The 20,722-nt window shown below is 42.2% G+C and overlaps 1 pseudogene; it reads left to right on the forward strand.

The window, feature by feature from the left end:
• The first annotated feature begins 2,093 nt into the window (after positions 1–2,093).
• The window catches only part of LOC116562607, a 28,705-nt pseudogene continuing 10,076 nt past the window's right edge, over positions 2,094–20,722 (forward strand).

Consider the following 20,722-nt stretch of genomic DNA (forward strand, 5'->3'; position numbering starts at 1 on the left):
TCATGAAGAAGGTAGAATGGAACACCTGCCAGATGGTCCTCAGCAGTGGGCCCCACTGCCTCCCTTCTTGCCATAGGAACGGCTCAGTCTCTGGAGCCTCCATGCCACTGCCTCCTTTCCTTTTAAGCACTATTGCCTTGGTGTGCCTTAGAGGAAGGGAGAGGCTGGCTCTGGATCCCATTTTATACTCTCAGCCACCAGCAGCAGGGCCAGGCATTAAAAGCTTGTTTTCCTAACAATGGGCGTGGGTGGGTCTGGATCCAGCCTGGCTCCCTCACCTGTGCCTCCTTATCACCCTGAGTACCCATTTAAGAGGCAGTCACAGGATTTGTGGGGGAAGGGCAGGAGGGCAGCCCTGAGGACTCTTAGATGGCCATGGGAAAGCACACATGTTGAGCACCTACTATGTGCCAGGCGCTCCCCAGTCATCCTAAGACCCCTGGCAAGCCAAATGTTGTTCCCATTTCACAGATGAGAAAACAGGCTCAGAGAAGCAACTTGTCCAAGGGCACACAGCTGAGAAGTAAAAGCTGGGATTCAATTCCATCTCTCTGCCTCCAGAGCCCACACATTTTTCTTTCCTTTTTTTTTTTTTTTCTTTTTTTGAGATGAAGTCTCACTCTGCCACCCAGGCTGCAGTGCAGTGGTGTGAACTCGGCTCACTACAACCTCTGCTTCCTGGATTCAAGTGATTCTCCCACCTCAGCCTCCTGAGTAGCTGGGATTACAGGCAAATGCCACCACGCCCAGCTAATTTTTCTATGTTTAAGAGATGAGGTTTCACCATGTTGGCCAGGCTGGTTTTGAACTCCTACCTCAGGAGATCCACCTGCCTCAGCCTCCCAAAGTGCTGGGATTACAGGCATGAGCCACCACACCTGGCCTCCCATGTACTTTCCAATATATCATGCTTTCAACCTGGAGGAAGAACAGCACCCCCTCTTCCACATGCACAACAGCCAGCCCTTAGGTGGTTTTGAACCGGTGGAGAATCACAGCTGATGTGCATGGGGCCTGGTGCTCTGGCTCTGGGTGAAAACACAGATGCTCAGGCTGCCTCAAACTCATAAGATCCCCAGTCTTTGGCCATAACCAGGGGCCACAGAGAAAAGCTAAAGTGAAGAAGAGAGAAGATGTGGTGGGGGAGGCCCAAGGGCCTCTCCAGGGCAGGTCAGAAGCCCGGGGCAGTAATGGAAAGGCTGGGGCCATGCAGTTGCTGACAACCAGTTGCTGTGTTGTCTAGGGTAGGTAGACTGCTCCCCTGTCTGTGAGAGGATGGGTGTGGTCGCCGCTCTGAGTCCCTTGTGTGCCTCTGACAATCTGTAAGGTTATCAGTAATTGCTTGCTGGCTTGCTTTCTCTTTTGAGACAAAGTTTAACTCTTGTTGCCCAGGCTGGAGTGCAGTGGCATAGTCTCAGCTCACGGCAACCTCCATCTCCCAGGTTCCAGCGATTCTCCTGCCTCAGCCTCCTGAGTAGCTGACACATCACCATGCCTGACTAATTTTTGTATTTTTAGTAGTGATGGGGTTTCACCACGTTGGCCAGGCTGGTCTTAAACTGCTGACCTCAGGTGGTCCACCTGCCTCAGCCTCCCAAAGTGCTGGGATTGTGCATGTGAGCCAACACACCTGGCCGCTTATAAGTAATTTCAATCCCCATTACAAATCTTTGATCCGGGGCCACGTGCAGACATCAGCTATTTACATGAAGGAGCTCACTGACTTCCCTGGACCCCCTTGCCAGGTGGGTATTATTAGACTGTCCATTTTACAGAAGGGGAAGGAAGCTGAGGCTCTGAGAGGCGGTGATAGCAGCCTGAGGTCACACAGCAAGGACAGAGCAGGGATTGCAGCCTCGATCTTGATTTATGGTTCCTGGAGTGTTTCTTGTGCACTAAGGACCCCCAACTCCACATTAATAATAATAATAATAATAATAATAATAATAAAAGAAGCATAACAAAAATCCCCTTGTGAGCTCAGGTGGCAAGACCCTTCAAGGCCATGGTCTTTGTCCCTCATTGCTGGCCTCATCTGGTGTTTGGTTTGGCATCTATGGAGGGTTGTGGCTCAGCTCTGTTACTGAGTGGGCATGGCCTGCTGCTCACAAGAAGATGCCCCTTCCATGCACAAGGCATCCCTGACCACCCTTCCTGTCTGACTCCACCATTTCATTCATCGCCTTCACAGCCTAGCCCATGGTGCCAACCCTCTCTTTGTCTTGTTAGAATCCCAGGTGGGTAGAATTTGCCTGAGTTTCTTACCAAAATGTCCCTAGTATCAAGTCCAGCTCCTGCACACAGTAGGAGCTCAATAAACACTTTTCAAATGAATGGGAAAAGCAGACTGAGTGATATGTGTACAAGGGCCTAACAAGAGTGCCCAGCACATACTGTTATAAACATTTATAGAAGGAAGGATGGAGCCTGGTTGGGTGGTCAGAACTTGGCTTTGGAGCCAGGAGACTATGATTCCAATGCCTGCTCTATCTCCTCTCCTCTGAGCCTTAGTGTTTCCATCTGTAAAATGGGATCAGGGAAGAGTTGACTAGGAAGTTTTCTTCCTGGCTGGGGATTTTACTTAGTTCTGTTCTAACTATTTGCCTGGAGAGTCACTGTGTTCGGCCTGCAGGCTCCATAGCAGGCATTTTCGTCTTCTGGAGGTCTCACCTCCCATCAAGGAAGAGGTCCAGATTGCTGTCTGATGTCTGGTTTCTGGACAGAAGGCCATTTAGTGCAGGACTCACAAATGACCATGGAGCAAGGAAGGGGGTATGAGTGAGTGGCATGGGCAAGGTGTGAGTAGGGGGATACAAAAGGGACTGGTGAGGGCTGGGTGCGGTGGCTCACACCTGTAATCCCAGCACTTTCGGAGGCCGAGGTGGGCAGATTACCTTAGGTCAGGAGTTCAAGACCAGCCTGATAACCTGAGCAGCATGGAGATACCCAGCCTCTAATAAAAAATACAAACATTACCTGGATCTGGTGGTGGGCGCTTGTGGTCCCAGCTACTTGGGAGGCTAAGGAAGGAGAATAATTTGAACCTGGGAAGTGGAGCTTGCAATGAGGCAAGATGATGCCACTGTACTCCAGCCGGGGTGACAGAAACAGAGAGGAGGGAGGGAGGGAGGAAAGGTAGGAGGGAAAGAAGGAAGGAAGGAAGGAAGGAGGGAAGGAGGGAAGGAGTGAGGGAGGAAGGAGGGAAGTAAGGAGGGAGGAAGGAAGGAAGTAGGGAGGGAGGAAGAAAGGAAAAAAAAGAGAAAGAGAAAGAAGGAAAAAAGGAAGAGAGAAAGAAAGAAAGAGAAAAAGGAAGAGAGTGAAAGAAAGAGAAAGGAAGGAAGGAAGGAAAGAAAGGAAGGAAGCAAGGGAAGGAAGGAGGATAAGAGACAAAAGAAAAGATACATGCACACATTTGCTCATTGCAGCATGATTCCTAATAGCAAAGACATGAAACCAACTTAAATGCCCATTGATTGTAGGCTGATAAAGAAAATGTGGTACATATACACCATGGAATATGATTAAGCCATAAAACAGAATGAGGTCATGTTCTTTGCAGCAACATCGATGAAGGTAAAAGCCATTATCTTACATAAGCTAACAGTGGAACAGAAAACGTCATACTACATGTTCTCACAAGTAGAAGCTCAACATTGAGTACACATGGACACAACAGACACTGTGACTTATTTGAGAATGGAGGGAAGGAGGAGGATCAGGACTGAAAATCTACCTATCAGGTACTGTGCCTCCCACATAGGTGACTAAATAATCTGTGCCCCAATCCCCAGTGACACCTATATAATAACCTGCACAGGTAACTCTGAACCTAAAGTAAACGTTTAAAAAAGAAAGACTGATAAACTAAATCCAAAGAAAGCATAAGGAAAGGAAAATGTGAGATAAAAACAGAAAAATAGTAGATATAATAAATACTTTGGTACCTTGAGAAAAAGGAAATAAATTAGTAAGAAAGGAAATAAGCATAAAAGCAAAGACAAGAAAAAAATTATGTTAACTCTAATTATAAGGGAATATTTTGCACAACTCTATGCAAATACATTTGAAATCTGCATTTATTACTATCCAATACAACTTCTAAATCATAAAAATGTCCTACATCTGCACTGTTCTATATGTAGCCACTAGCTATGTGTGTTGAGTGAATACTTGTACACTTAAATGTGGCTCATGTGACTGAGAAACTGAATTTTTTCTAATTATTAATTTAATTTCTAATTATAATTTCATTATAATTAGTTTAAATTTGAATAGTCTCATGCAGCTAGTGGCTATTGTATCAGAAAGTGTAGAAGAAGATGAAATTGAAATTATCTTAAGACAGTGTTATTTACCAAAGTTAAATCCAAAAGAGTATTTAGACCAGCTCTATAAAAGAAATAAAGTTATTGGGTCGGAACTGCAATCTGCTAGAGAGCTCTCGGGCTCCGCAGGCACCAACTGCAAGGACCCCTCCCACTGCGGCGCTCACAGGGCGCAGTTCGCATTCGAGAGTGACTTGCACTCACTGCTTCAGCTGGATCCATGCATCCCCAATGCACCTCCCGCGCCGCGTGCTGGCAGCACAAAGCTAAGAAAGCAGCGGCAGGCCCGGCCCCCTCACCCATGCAGGCCGCCAACCGATCCCACAGCACAGGCAGGACTCTAGGCCAAACTCCTGGAAAATCCAGTTCCAAGGTTCAGACCACTCCTAGCACCTGGCAGTGACCGCTATATCCCCCAGCAGTGCTGCCCAGATGGAGGTGGCCAGCTTCCTCCTGAGCAAGGAGAACCAGCCTGAAAACAGCCAGACGCCCACCAAGAAGGAACATCAGAAAGCCTGGGCTTTGAACCTGAATGGTTTTGATGTAGAGGAAGCCAAGATCCTTCGGCTCAGTGGAAAACCACAAATTGCCCCGAGGGTTACCAGAACAGACTGAAAGTAATCTACAGTCAAAAGGCCACGCCTGGCTCCAGCCGGAAGACCTGCCATTACATTCCTTCCCTGCCAGACCATATCCTGGATGCCCCAGAAATCCGAAATGACAACTACCTGAACCTTGTGGATTGGAGCTCTGGGAATGTCCTGGCTGTCGCACTGGACAACAGTGTGTACCTGTGGAGTGCAAGCTCTGGTGACATCCTGCAGCTTTTGCAAATAGAACAGCCAGGGGAATATGTATCCTCTGTGGCCTGGATCAAAGAGGGCAACTACTTGGCTGTGGGCACCAGCAGTGCTGAGGTGCAGCTATGGGTTGTGCAGCAGCAGAAACGGCTTCGAAATATGACCAGTCACTCTGCCGGAGTGGGCTCCCTATGTTGGAACAGCTATATCCTGTCCAGTGGATCACGTTCTGGGCATATCCACCACCATGATGTTCAGGTAGCAGAACACCATGTGGCCACAGCCAGGAAGTGTGTGGGCTGTGCTGGGCCCCAGATGGATGACATTTGGCCAGGGGTGGCAGTGATCACTTGGTCAATGTGTGGCCTAGTCCCCCTGGAGAGGGTGGCTGGGTTCCTCTGCAAACATTCACCCAGCATCAAGGGGCTGTCAAGGCTGTAGCATGGCGTGCCTGGCAGTCCAATGTCCTGACAACAGGAGGAGGCACCAGTGATCGACACATTTGCATCTGGAATGTGTGCTCTGGGGCCTGTCTCAGTGCTGTGGATGCCCATTCCCAGGTGTGCTCCATCCTCTGGTCTCCCCACTACAAGGAGCTCATCTCAGGCCACAGCTTTTCACAGAATCAGCTGGTTATTTGGAAGTACCCAACCATGGCCAAGGTCACGAAAGGTCACACATCCCGGGTCCTGAGTCTGACCATGAGTCTAGATGGGGCCACAGTGGCATCCGCAGCAGGAGATGAGACCCTGAGGCTATGGCTCTGTTTTGATTTGGACCCTGCGGGAGGGGGAGAAGGCCAATGCAGCCAAAAGCAGCCTCATCCACCAAGGCATCACCTTAGTTGTTTTTTATTTTTTAAATAAAGTCATGTCTCCCTTCATGTTTAAAAAAAAAAACAAAATAAAGTTATTAATCTCATTCTCTCCCTCTGACACTGAGACACACCCACACACACACACCCACACGCACACACAGAGGTGTTACAAGGAAAAGGAAAGCTCTTCTTTATAATATAGAACAGGACTTTGACAAATTACTACTCATGGCCCAAATCCTGCTGCAGACCATTTTCCTGCAGTCCATGAGCTAATAATTTTTACAGAGCTAAAGAAGAAATAGAATATGTAACAGAGACTGTATGTGGCCCACAAAGCCTAAAATACTTAGAATGTGGCTCTTTACTGGAAAAATCTACTGGCCCCTGATCTAGAAAAATGCCTGAAATTTAAAATCACCATTTTGCAAATGCCACCAAGGAAATATGAGATTCTGGCATGAAGTTACTCCTAGCACTATACACTAACATATTGTTAGGAAAAGGACATTCATATATCTCTATTACCCATCAAATGTTTATTAAGTATGGAATTTAAAATAAAGAGATGAAACTTAGCTTCACAAATATTGAGAAAAATTGACATTATAAACTTCCTGATGTAATGCAATGGAAAACATAATATTTGCCTAAACATTTTGTCTAATCCAGAAGAACAATTAGATGAATCCAGTTTGAGAAACATTCTATGAGACAATTAGTCTGGACTCTTCAAAAATGTCAAGGTTGTGAAAGATGAGGGAAAAGCGTGGAGGGAAAGCAATATTCTAGACTGATGAAAATAAGAAACATGACAAAAAAATCCAATATAAGATCCCTGACTAATATAGAGAATATTTGAGAGCAATTGGAGACATTTAAATTTAGACTGTATACTACATAATATTAATTATCAGTAGCAAATGTCTTGTGATTGTTATTGTAGTAATATAAAAGAGTGTGCTAATTTTGGGAAAAATCCCTTAAGTATTTTTGTATAATCTTGATGTCTGCAATTTGCTTTCAAGCAGTTCAGAGCTCCCCAAAATGTGAGTGTGTGCATGTGTATGTACGTGTGTGTAAGAGAGAGAAAATGAGCGTGTATGTGAAGAGGAAAAGAGACATAGAGACACAAAAAGCCAATGCCAGAAAATGTTAATTTGTGAATCTAAATAAAGGGCAGATGTGTCTTTACAGTACTTCTTTTTCAACTTTTCAGTGTTTGAAGTTAAAAGTCGGAAGAATTATTTTAAAGGCACTTGTTTACTCAGGGTGAACATGATCTTCAACTTTCTTTGCTAGATACTGGTTTCCTGTAGTTGTTAATACTTTTGTGCCAGTTGATTGCCTTATGACAAAATAAACTTAGCTATGAAAGAAAAACTGTCTGTGTAGCCTTAAAGCCAAACAATTGCTTAACTGAATAGGAAAAGAAAGTATGAAGTTTATTGGCAAGTAATATTGTTATAAATTGTTATTCTTCTAATACAGTATAACCAATTATTACCTTGTAATGTTAGCATCTACTAATAAGGTGAGACCAACGGGCAGTATTTATACACAATTACACTGAGACCAATTCCTTATAGCCTGAGAAACAATATATCAAACAATAGAAGATACAGGAGGTGTTTTTTTTTTTTTTTTTTGTGATTTACAGGACAAGAAATCACACTATTTTCTTATATTAGATGATTAACTATTCTGGGAAACATATATTCGGGTTTATAGTTATAATAGACAAGAATACGAGGTGCATAAGCAATCTTTCATTATTACAATCTTGCCAATCTGGAATGCAGCAAAAAAATGACACAAGTATATAGGGGCATTGGCCTAAGAGGAAGAAGACCAGAGTTATGGCTTCAGATCTGCTTCTAAATAGCCCCAATATTTTTTAATAAATCACTTCCCTTCTCTGAGCTTTAGTTTCCTCATCTATCAAATGTGGCAGCTGAACTGAATTAAGATTGTTGGGCCTGCAAGATCAAGGGCTACTTATTCTTCAAGGGCTGGGAGATGAGATGGCAATTTAGAACAATTTCATAAGAAATAAAAATTTAATGTGATGTGAATATTATTCATTAGAATTCAACGGGGAGAGGAGACCAAGAGATAGTCAAAAATTATTATCAGTTTCAGGGAATCATTCCCTTCTAAGACCCAGGGACTGCACTCAGTGGGGAGAGACATTTCACCAGAGGCCCAGAACATTTTGGATGAAGAAAGACCACAAGAGGAAGGGTGGAGATTACACTGGGCCAAGAAGATTTCCATTGACTCCTTGTGTGAGATGACTTTTCTTTCAAAACCCACAAACATCTTTATATTTTTGCTGGATTATCCATTTTTAATGAATTCTAAAAAGAAGTAATATTTGACAACAAGGTAGCAACAGAAATTGAAAAGTCCCCCGGAAATAGGACAGTAAACTCTGAGGAAGTAAATCCAGAAATACCCCAAAACTATGAAATTGGGGTGTATAAAGCACCCTTTCATTAAACTGCATCTTAGAAAAATACTGCATTTTATATTTCATATGAGACTTTGCCAACTAGGACATTTTGCTTAACAAAAAAATAAAAATGTAAAGACTGCATCCAACCAGGTAAGGACATAACAAGCACACTCTTCCACTGTAGGTTCTCACCAGAGGACTCTGTGACTATATATATATACACATAAAAAGGCAGACCTTCAGCCTCTCTAAACAGTCACCTTAGTTAACCCAGTCTTGCAGTCAGCCATGATAAGCACTTGGCATGCACCTCTAAAGGCTCTGCCACATCAAAGACTCCTCCATCGGAGACCAATGGACCAGACTAGGAATCCTTTTGCCTTCTTCGCTCTCACTGGGACTTGCTCATTTACCCTTTCTCCCATCTCTTTCTCCTCTTGATGTTAAGTGCTACCTTGTTTGTTGTGGAATGTTTAACCTATAATATTTATATATTGGTTAGATATACTATTATGTATAGTATGCAATATAGACTGACTTGTTGAATGGATTCAGTCTGTGTGCTCATGGCTCTGACTATGGAATGAATGGGAAGTGCTAAGGAGAACTGTCTCTTTAGGAACTCCATGTAGCTTGTGGCTTTTGTGATTAGAAATTCTCTGAAGAACTCAGAGAATTAGGATGAGTTCTTCTTCAATGGAAGTCCAACTTGTGGAAAGACACACACATGTGTGAACCAGGACACCTCTAACCTTGCACTGCTAATGACATGGGGCTTTGAGAAAAAATTGCCTAAACTACTGAGGACATAGATGCCACCAAGTGAGGTATGGGTTAAATCAAACAGAGTAAGACCATAGGTGAGTAGAATGCTTTGGAAATTGATTATTGGATTAACTCTGAGTGAATCTGGAACACCTGTCAGTCTATTCGGTGTGTGTGTGTGTGTGATTTTTTTAAGTACACAGGCAAGCTTTCTTTCCTAAATAGGCACAGTCTCCAGAATATTACTGAATCTTCCTTTGATTATTTTACATTTTGTAATACCTCTGAGTCATTATTTTAAACATCATTACCTCTGAATAGGGATTGTAAATATGGGATGTGAACATTGGATTGAATCTGTACAGGATTCATGTATCCCTGGAAGGCTATTTTTGGAGGGACATAAATCTTGAGTGTGAGCTAGTTTCTACTCTTTGTCTCCTTTTCATGAAATATGAGTATAGCAGCAACAACAAAAATTAAGTTAATTGAGGATTCTGGTTAGTTTGGGTTTATAAATTTATCAAATTCTTACTGTATTTTGCTTTAAATCAAAATGAATAAAATTAAATCTATCTCCCCTACTCTAATTCCCTTTAGTAAGACTGCATTCTTTCAACAGCTGTTAGAGGGACATTTGTTTTTTTGTCCATACATTTTCAAAGAAATTTCTGGAGATTACAACACACAGGCCATTATTTAAACTATAAGAATTCATAAGCAGAAATTCTACTCACAATTGAACTTCACTGAATTGGCTGACATAGTGTTTTAAATTCTAATTCTACTGTAGAGCAAACCCGGATTGAAAAGCTGAGGACAAGTCATAAGCATTGTTTGTACTGAGAAACTGCATCATTAGCAGAGTCTTTGATACACAACGGCAAGTTCTGTTTAAGATGTTTATGCTCCCAGGAGTTTTTCCTAGTGTTCTTCCATTAGATGATATGTACACAGAGCAGTGTTCACAGGCTCTGAGTGGCATTGACATTAATTTCTAATAATGTTTAGAAACATTTGGAAAATTTCAAAACATTATTAGAAATTAACAATGGGGCACCATCCTCCTGTTTACAATGTGCATGTTAAATCAATGACCATTATTTGAGGCACTATCCCCCAAAGATAAAATATATGGGGCTCAGAATTAAGGCATGGAAGCCACAATGGCTCCTGTTACTACCACCCCCAGTAACCCACTTCGGTAATGCTTGCTTCCCATTTTCACAATTCTGGGCACCACAGGAGTAGAGAACTCTTCCACCAGCAGATAGAAAATACAGCTGCTACTTCAACATTTTGGGCACCTTGTGTCCAGGGCCAACAAAAACAACAACAACAAACAGAATAGGGATAATTGCCATCCTGGAAAAAGTACATGCCCTAGTCATCAGGAGGAAAGCTGCTATTACACATTTGAGAAGTGAACAATCAGCTTAACACCAAAGTGGTTGGCACATGTTAGTATTCCATCATCTAATTTTAATCATAAACCCATAATAGCCATAGCCATAGCCTAAGAAAAGTAAACATGAACTTGGTCCCCACAGGAAGGAAGTTGTGGGCTACCCACAAAGTTAGCATCCTTCTACCATTATAAGAACTAAGGTAAAGGGCTCTAGAATGAATCAGAGAGTTTAGCCTAGAGCTTTGCCTCCCCAGTAGCAGCTGGGGCTGCAATTTGTCCTACTAACCTTTTTCCCTTATAACCTTACAAGTTTCTCCAGAGAGAAAGTCCCATCAGAGTCCTAAAGGAGCCACCCTGAGAAATTATATGAGACAAACAGCCACAGAAATATGGAGGAATTGTCATGAATACTGCAGTGCCCAGATCTCTCTGCCCTATTCCCTTCAGGACTCAAGGACATATACCCTGAGCTGGGTATGACCTCACTGAAAGAGATGATCTCTTCTCCAGTAAATCCCTACCCAAGTACTGGGGTTAAACAACCAGCTCCTCTCGCCAAAGAGGAACAACTCTGTGAGGCTACCTAAGCTTCAGGGCTTGCTTTGGAGTCAGCTGTGTCACTGTTGTGATGCATCACAGCCCCAATTCTTCCTATGCCCAACCATAATTCCTTCCTTTCCCCACACCCCAAGTGCTGAGCCCAAGTCCACTCCCTAAGAAACATCCTTCACACTCATTTCCACCTGAGTCTGTTTTCTGCAGTAGTAAATCTGCAACAAATTTTAAGTCTCCCTGGCATACTAACAGCAAAAAGTTAATATTGCTATTTTACTTGGACCACAATTTTTTCTATAGTTTTGCAGTATTTTTTCTCTTAGTGTCTTCTAAGAGCAAAGAAAATTCTTTAATCAAATGTGTTTGTACCCTAACAAGAGCTGTACTATACAAAATTATTTTTATTTTTTATTTATTTATTTTTTACTGATTTCAAAATTATTTTTAAATATATAAGACATCTTTGATTTCTCCAATATAAATACATGTTTAACATGGCCAAACAATTTTAAGACAAATAGAAAAAAAGAAAATTTGATTATGGAATAAAATATTTGGGTATTTGAAGCAAAGAAACGGCTGAAATGTTAATTGTACTTAATTGGCATATAACCTGAGATTGATCCAATATATCAGAAATCAAGTGACTTCTACACTCTGATCAGATTTTAATACCATTTACTAGCCTTTCTTTCTTGTTTTCTTCTCCCTTCATTTGCTCATCTCTTCATCTCTGGAATCTGTTTTTAAGCCTGAAATCCCAGTAGCTGTACTTTCCTACCCACTGTTATTTATCTCTGAAACCTGTCTGCCATCCTGGATGTGCCTGCCTCTTTATTAGCTAACTGCTGACTTGAGGCAGCTGCCGCCTAGTCCTGAAGTATCTAGCAGTGTCCAGTATCTGCCTTAGGCTCCTTGGCCTGGGTAAATTTCATTTCTTCTTAATGGAGAATGTAATGGAGTCACAGTTTACTCCTGGGTTAGATTCTAACATTAGACTATTAGATGAAGAAAAAAATATAGATCACTGATAATACTCTGTAAATCTTATCAGATCACAAAAGAAAATACATATCTCAAAAATGCCTCATTACTGTTTTTTTTTTTTTTTTTTTCTTTTTTTTTTTTTTCCCAGCATTTGAACAATCACTATGAAGTGTTTGGCTTTGATTTAAGGTAATACATTATTCAAATCAGTGCTGTGTTTAAATACAAAAGTTCTGCTTAGCTTAGCAAGACACCGGCACTTTAAAAGGCATGAGGGAAAGGCCATTCCTTTTCACTGAAGGAACTACTGGAAGACTCCCCTGCATGATTTAAAGGATTACTTTTCCTTGATCTTTTGTTTTTGTTGGTCAATATACATAATTCTTTGTAATTCTTTTACAAATCATATATGCATATTTTTCTTTTATTTTTTATTATTTTTATTTATTTTTATTTTTTATTGCATTTTAGGCTTAGGGGTACATGTGAAGAACATGCAAGAATATTGCATAGGTACACACATGGCACTGTGATTTGCTGCCTTCCTCCCCATCACCTATACCTGGCATTTATTCCCATGCTATCTCTCCCCAACTCTCCAACCCCACTGTCCCTCCCCTCTTTCCCCCCAACAGACCCCAGTGTGTGATGCTCCCCTCCCTGTGTCCATGTGTTCTCATTGTTCAACACCCACCTATGAGTGAGAACATATGGTGTTTGATTTTCTGTTCTTGTGTCAGTTTGCTGAGAATGATGGTTTCCAGGTTCATCCATGTCCCTACAAAGGACACGAACCCATCCTTTTTATGGCTGCATAGTATTCCATGGTGTATTTGTGACACTTTTGCCTTGTAGAGTCTATTGTCAGTGGGCATTTGGGTTGGTTCTAGGTCTAGGCTATTGTAAACAGTGCCACAATGAACATATGTGTGCATGTGTCTTTATGATAGAATGATTTATAATCCTTTGGGTATATACCCAATAATGGGATTGCTGGGTCAAATGGAATTTCTATTTCTAGGTCCTCGAGGAATTGTCACCCTGTCTTCCACAATGGTTGAACTAGTTTACACTCCCACTAACAGTGTAATAGTGTTCCTATTTCTCCACATCCTTTCCAGCATCTGTTCTTTCCAGATTTTTTAATGATCGCCATTCTAACTGGCATAAGGTAGTATCTCAATGTGGTTTTGATTTGCATTTCTCTAATAATCAGTGATGATGATCATTTTTTCATGTGTTTGTTGGCCTCATACATGTCTTCTTTTGAAAGTGTCTCTTTATATCCTTTGCCCACCTTTGGATGGGTTTGTTTTTTTCTTGTAAATCTGTTTTAGTTCTTTGTAGATTCTAGATATTAGCCCTTTGTCAGATGGGTAGATTGCAAAAATTTTCTCCCATTCTGTTGGTTGCCGATTCACTCTAATGACTGTCTCTTTTGCTGTGCAGAGGCTGTGGAGTTTGATTAAGTCCCATTTGTATATTTTGGCTTTTGTTGCCAATGCTTTTGGTGTTTTGGTCATTAAGTCCTTGCCTACACCTATGTCCTGAATGGTTTTGCCTAGGTTTTCTTCTAGGGTTTTTATGGTGTTAGTTTTTATGTTTAAGTCTCTAATCCATCTGGAGTTAATTTTAGTGTAAGGTGTCAGGAAGGGGTCCAGTTTCTGCTTTCTGCACATGGCTAGCCAGTTTTCCCAACACCATTTCTTAAGCAGGGACTTCTTTCCCCATTGCTTGTTTTTGTCAGGTTTGTCAAAGATCAGATGGTTGTAGATGTGTGGTGTTGCCTCCAAGGCCTCTGTTATGTTCCATTGGTCTGTGTCTCTGTTTCGGTACCAGTACTATGCTGTTTTGATTACTGTAGGCTTGTAGTATAGTTTGAAGTCCGGTAGTGTGATGTCTCCTGCTTTGTTCTTTTTGCTTAGAATTGACTTGGCTATGCAGGCTCTCTTATGGTTCCATATGAAGTTTAAGGTGGTTTTTTCCAGTTCTGCAAAGAAGGTCATTGGTAGCTTGATGGGGATAGCGTTGAATCTGTAAATTACTTTGGGCAGTATGGCCATTTTCACAATATTGATTCTTCCTAACCATGAACATGGAATGTTTCTCCATCTCTTTGTGTCCTCTCTTATTTCATTGAGCAGTGGTTGTAGTTCTCCTTGAAGAGGTCCTTTATGTTCCTTGTTAATTTTATTCCTAGGTATTTTATTCTCTTTGTAGCAATTGTGAATGGCAGTTTGTTCTTGATTTGGCTCTCTTTAAGTCTGTTATTGGTGTATAAGAATGCTTGTGATTTTTGCACATTGATTTTGTATCCTAAGACTTTGCTCTTAAGTTTTTTATTGCAATGCAATTGTCCTGGTGTGTAGGTTGCTTGTGCAGTGGGCAGGAATAATCTGTTGGGTGACTACAATTACCACATACCCTAACATGAAATACAGGCACTCTAGTAAGACGATCATACTTCACTTTAGCCTTTTCTTTAAATCTGTTCTTATGCAGCTGAGGTTTTGTTGTAGTTTGAAGTAGTGGCCCCAGGCCCATTGTTCTCTTTTTACTGAGTTTATTCTACAGACTGTGAAGTTCACTTTAATATATTCACAAGGTTATATGACCCCAACACCTGATTTTTGGACATTATGATCTATCTTCAAGTTGACTGACTTCATCTTTAAGTTCACTGATTCTTCTGTATCAACTCTCTTGAACCTCTCTAGTCAAGTTTTTTCACAGGTTATTGGGGAACAGGTGGTGTTTGGTTACTGAAGTTCTTTAGTGATTTGTGAGATTTTGGTGCACCTGTTACCCAAGCAGTATACACTGCACCCAATTTGTGGTCTTATCCTTCACCCCTCCCCACCCTTTCCCTGAGTCCCCAAAGTCCATTGGGTTATTCTCCTAGTGGCTTTCTGTGCCTCAAGCAATGGAACTCTGGCCAGGCGCCTTTGGATGCTTAGCAGCTAAAGGCCATCTTTTTCCTAGCTGCTTGCAGTTTGAGTCATTCCCTACGTGTACGCTTTCCCTTTCTTCCCTCCTGATTTGGTAGACTTGTAACAGATAAAAGCCAGAGAAGTTATCTTGGACCACTAAGGTTGAAAACTTCTGGATCAATACCTCACATCCTCTGTATCTTGGAGTCCTACAATAGACACCTGACAGTAATCACTTCAGCATACCCAAAGAATGACCCTTATGGCAATGCACCTGACAGCAACAACCTAAAGGTTGTCATGTGGACATTGCCAGGGGGAGGGTGCTAAGTGAAAGTGCTGTATATGAATTGCATGCTTTTTTCAACAAGCAGCAGCAGCTTTGTCGAGTCTGCTGCCACTAGACCTCTTAGTAAGGCTCCCCCAAGTAGTCCCTACATATTTGCAGGAGCTAAGAAAATCCTCTCAGTGCTAAGACAATGGGATCAGGGTAGGGGAAGTCTGGCAGAAATCATCGGCTGAATATCCACATCTATGAGGGGCCCAATGCGAGTATGGAGATGCCCCCACAAAATGCTGAAGGGTCTGAAAGCTGTTGTAGGGGATGGATCCAAATGAAAGATGCCTTCGCTGTGGCAGTCATGGTTGGCTGGATGTTCCTGACTGCACTTGAAGTAGACACTGAGGTGGAGATTCTAGCACAGGCAAGGGTATATAAGTTACAAAGTTAACTAGAAAGATGCCAGGCGAACTCAAGCTGAAATGCAGACTGTTCCCACAGGCAGGAACAGGGTAACAGAATGGAGATTCCAGTTTGGTGGGTAAACCATTTGAAGGGCCACTGACTGCCATATCGATGAGTCAGAGCTATCATGATTAAGTTGTCCTAAGATCCTAAGTCCTCAGGACCCCACGGAGACCTCTGGGGAGAAGAATGAAAACTGGGATGAATCCATAAAGGTTTTCCATCTTCTCTGTCCATCTGGTTGTCACCAAAATAAAAGTGGACCAACTGTACTCATGTAAGGTAGCACTGCAAGACTAGCCTGCACCTGCAAAGTGGCAGCACACCAGTGTGGAGCTGAACTACTGCGGAACCAAAGCTGGCAAAGAGATTAATGCAGAAGGGCAGAGTCAGTCACAGGGTGGTATCTATGAAACATGGAGACAGAAAGTATTGTACTCTGGAGTCACACAATGGCATCCATAACAAACTACCTGGCCTTGAGTGAGGCATCTCTATTTTAGTCAAGTCGAATAGTTGCCACCATGGTTTGTTCAGTAGGGCTAACTTCTCCCAGTGCATGCTTCATTAGAGCTTTGCCTGTTTTTCCAACCCCATCACCTCCATTTAAGAGAGATTAAGGTAGGTCAAGTGACAGTTTTAAGTACTGTTTATAACCTCTAAATAACAGTTTGGTAATTTATACCACTAAAATTGAAGAGGGCCAACTGACTTCTAGGTAGAGTTGACCTTTGTACATCTTTCACTGAGCATAAGCGGCACCTCTCTATTTTGCTTTAACTATCTTGCCAGGAATTTGAATCAGTCTTTCATAGCCTTTCAAGCTGAACAGGTAAGTCCATCATTATCTTTGGCCACATGTCCACTGGGTTTATGCCTATCTTACATAGGATCTACATCAATCCTGAGGAGTTTTAACACTGCTATTTTAGTGCCCAAGATTGGTATTTTACTTCTCAAGATATGGAAGTAAAAAACATTTGTCTAAGGTCTTGAAAAGTATTCTGGTCCAACAGTAGGAATTCCTTCCTTAAACTATCAGAAAGTGTGAAAAGAGGCAGATATCAAAACTTCTGTGGTTGCTAACCAATCTGTCACTCCACTCCTTAATCCTTTATCCATTTGGTAGCAATGCTTTTCTTTACAACACACATTACATAGAGGGATAGTCTCTGGCTTGTTTTAACACAAGGGTAGATCAATTGAACAGGTTATGTGTTAAATACAGTATACAAGTAGACTAACCACACGAAAGTACAGGAGGTTATCTTGCTTTTCTGGTAGGAATAGCTCATGTTAACAGCGTCATTGGGCCAAGGATATATTTTCAATTTCTATCCTTCAAGTTAAGTCTGAGTCAGCTGGCTCCAAAGGCTTCAGAGACATCAGGGACTCAGATCTGTCCAAGTTTGCTCTGTGTCACGTAACATTGTTTTCTGTTCTGAATTTGTTCTGTCACTTAACATGGTTTTTGTATCATTAATTCATCTTGGATTCATAAAATTGTCTTGATTTTGACTCAAAGTTCTGTCCCACCAAATATTCCAATAGGGCTATCAACTGAGTTATACATCAGAACAGTTTTGTCAAATCCAAGATGTTTGAATTTTAAAATTGATGCTGCACTTTGCTTCTAGGAGAGTGTACAGTGGTATTCCAGCCAACTAGAATGACTTTTGGAATACATTAAGGAGGTGGCAACCTCTGTCCTACAGGGAAACCTCTTTTTCTTAAGTTCTTTTAAGAGCTACTCCATGAGGTAAGACCACCTCTTGGCTTCAGTCATCCCTATACCTTAAATACTCAGAAGTGCCTAGGCTGATGTATTCAAGGAGGTCCCAAGGATCTTCACAAATCCAGAGGAATCAGTATCCACTTGCTGAGTATTCCAGTGAGCAGAGTGATCCCATGGTGGGTCACTTATGTTCATGTTCCAATGGCCCCCCGTTCAGCATATTGTTCCAGGATAACCCATTGTGAGAACACTCCCCTGCATTTGCCCCTGCTAATGTTGGGATTTTATGTTGTTCTGAAGAGTTCTTGCCCTCTTCCACAGTTGAGCTATGGCTACTCCAGTTTGAAGTCTGGATGATTCTCTGCCCCAGGAGAGAAAATTTACCATGGTATTTTCCCTCCCCATGCCTTTACTTTTTTTAAGACAGACCTAAGAATTGACCTTCAATGGTTTATGCCAGCAGATGAACAGTATAAAAGTCAGTTACTCTGTACATTCTTGCTTTGTACAATTCTTGTATCAAATTATTTGAACTTCATAGAGAACAAGTTTCTAAACCAAGCTTGCTGTTAGGAATAACAACTAAACTACCAAGATAGATGTTGGTAGAAAGCTCCAGAGAACAGGACCATGTTGAAGTTGTTCCATGAAAGCTCAGTGATTCAGGAAATGCATGTCCCTGCAGGCTTGATTCTAGTTACTAACAGTAATCTTAAATCCAGGCCTTCATTACATGTCCAGGAGACAGCCAGTGGCTAGCCCAGGAGGCTAACAAGGATGTGTTACTTTGTACTACTTGAGTACCCAGGATTAAAGTCAGGTAGAAGTTTTAGTCAACAGGGTCAGGTCGCAACGTAGAATGAAACGTCTCTGCAATGAAGAGACAGATTTCCCAGAAGAACTGTAGAACATAAGCCGGAGCTAGAATACTTCTGGAAAGACTGAAACTATGTGAAAAGGCTGATGAGTACCTTTGTATAGCTCAGCAAGTGTTCCTAGAACTACTGACACTGCTGAGATGCCTCCCTGATGCTTACACCCAGTAGTGGCCTGTGGTAAGTGAGGATTATCAGTATTGATAAAGGAATTAGGCTCAAAAGTGATTATGGTGGCATGAACAATGAGATCAGAGAACCTACACATGATTGTATTTCTCTGGAGCATCCCTCCTTTGACTAAGCCAGGAAAAAGCACTAGTGAGGGTCACTGGCTTCTCCAAGAAGCCTAGTTGTGGCCATCCTACGTGGGCCAGAGCCGATAGGAGATGCTGCCATGGAACATCATTCCCTGGTGACAGTGGGGATAGGAGTGTAGAACAGGAACCAAGTGATTGCACTTAACTAAGGCATGGCAACCATAGCAGGTAGCCAGGCAGAATAGCCTTGACCCACATGAAGCCAGCAATAGCTGTTCAACCATCATGTGTCTAGAGGGGAGATAGATGGGCAGGTAGAGATAGTTTAGTCAGTATAATTGATCAAGAACAGGTGAGAAAGTAACCTACTGCACCAGTCAGTCACGATCCTTATAGGTTTTGAGGTCAGCTTGTCTAGGTTTGCAGTCTGGGTCAAGTACTTCCAAGTATAGTCTAGGTATAGTGTGAAGGTACATTGAGATCAAATTAAAGCCTAGAGTCATGACTTTGACTTAGTCCCCTGCTGATTATCTAGGATAGTCTTGTTTCATCAGTTCAAAATTCCTTTCTGCTCAGTGACCCTCCTTTTTAGTCTAACATAGCCAGGCCCCTTGTCTTAGTTCCAGATTACCTGTGATCTTTTCTTGACAGGTAGACTTTGAATTCTGGACTTGCATCAGCCTCCACAGTCACATAGGATGCATGTATTCAAACTAAAGGGATGGGCTTATGGAGGTATATATCCTGCAGCTCCTGATTCTCTGGTTGAATCCTGCCTGATACAATCCCTCACCAAGTTTTCATGTTTAAATGAGACTCAGTCCATGGATTGAAAGGGCTACATGCAGTTCCCTTGAAGGGAGTATTCCCTTGAATAATGTGTATCTGCTAATGACAGCCCTGTGGCGTCACAGCAGATACACAGTATTTTCACCCCTCCCATGGAAACATATGCCCATTTACCTCAGTAAAATGGGGAAAGAAACATTCATACATGTGATGGGGACCTCCAGCCAGATCAGTCCTCAGAATTGAGAGGGGTGTGTGAAGACTAGCTGACAAAATAAAACCAATGCTATCTTCTAATGGCTCCAACAGATCTCCAGACCACCTCTGGACCTTTTCCTGATCCAAATAATTAGGATAGAAACATAGTAACTCATGTAACCTTGACATGTTCCCTGAGCCATGGGGGAAAAAGCTATCATGGCAGGAAAGGCCAATTAGAGTTTCCTCAAAAACTGCCTCCCACATATCCAAGAGTTAAGTCAGAAGCTAGAACACCATCTTCGAAGCGGTAGTGCCAGGGATGGGGGCTTCGTATCACCTGCTTGATTCACAAGGATGGCTCCCAAGAGAATGAGGCAAGTCTTGGCATTTGTTGAACTACCATAAGCTCAACGTGGTAGCTTAGTCATACCTGCTGTGCCAGAGGGGTGTCTGCTACTAAGCAGCAGCTGCCGTGGGCCCTTTGAAGCTATTGCCCTGGCTAACTGTTTTACTTCATTAGGGAGGCTCACCACAAAAAGCAGCAATACATTCATCTTCATACTCCCAGGTTCTGGAGGTTTCTCCTGCTTTGCCAGTTGTTTAAAGTGACTTTTATAGCCTGGAGATTATGAAGATCACACAAGTCTACTGTATCATTGGCAAAATATTCAACCTGATGAGCAAGAAGTGACTGATGCCTTTTGGCAGCCGGTCCAGGATTCAATCTGAGCCTCCCTATAGTTTAGGCGATATGACTCCACATCCCAGTGGTGCTGGAGTTATTTTGTGGCTGGTAGACATTTCACAGAGGTCTGAAACAGGTTCCACAGAGAACTGATCTGTTTAGTTCCTACTTTATTCCCAAGACCCTAATAAGGCGATGTGTCAGGTATTACGTGACCATGTAAATAGAGCTATCACTTTGTGCATACTATTTCAGACCCAAGGCTGGGAACCCTCAGGAATTCATTCCATAATGGAAGAGCATTCCACAGACCCAGAGCCCCACATCTACAATAACTTTCCTTCACACACCTATACATTGTGTTTTCTTCTGTCAGCTGGTTGGACT

Source organism: Sapajus apella, unplaced genomic scaffold (assembly GCF_009761245.1).
Source record: "Sapajus apella isolate SASKATOON/1434 unplaced genomic scaffold, GSC_monkey_1.0 scaffold33, whole genome shotgun sequence".
Classification (NCBI taxonomy): Eukaryota; Metazoa; Chordata; class Mammalia; order Primates; family Cebidae; genus Sapajus; species Sapajus apella.